Here is a 441-nt window from a genome sequence, read left to right on the forward strand (position 1 = left end):
ATTATACCATTTTGGAATCTTGGACACCACTGCGGCAAGTTTTTTTAAAAATCGACGCACGATTTTTAAAAAAACTTGCCGCAGTGGTGTCCTTACTTTTTTTTACAAAACGATGAGTGAAAGTCGACTGAAGGTAAAAATATTTCAAAATTTTAAGGAAAAAAAATATTTTGATGGATTTTTGTGTAAAACTGCAGGCATTCTAGGGTTTTTAAGAGTTGTGGTAGACAGCAGTACTACTTAGGTGGCCGTTAAAATTAAAACATCAGAAATATCTGAAAAAATGTGGTCGTGGTGATTCAAAATATCATTAAGGGAGTAAATTTTCGAAGAATAACAATTTTTTTATCGTAATTGAAAAAAAAAATGAGATAGATTTTTTTTCTTATTTTTCCTCAAGTAGTTATGCGCAGGTCCACCCTCCAGCGCCCGCTTATCGTT

The sequence above is a fragment of the Hyposmocoma kahamanoa genome, unplaced genomic scaffold, assembly GCF_003589595.1.
Source record: "Hyposmocoma kahamanoa isolate Upper Pololo Valley unplaced genomic scaffold, ASM358959v1 88, whole genome shotgun sequence".
In the NCBI taxonomy this organism is placed as follows: Eukaryota; Metazoa; Arthropoda; class Insecta; order Lepidoptera; family Cosmopterigidae; genus Hyposmocoma; species Hyposmocoma kahamanoa.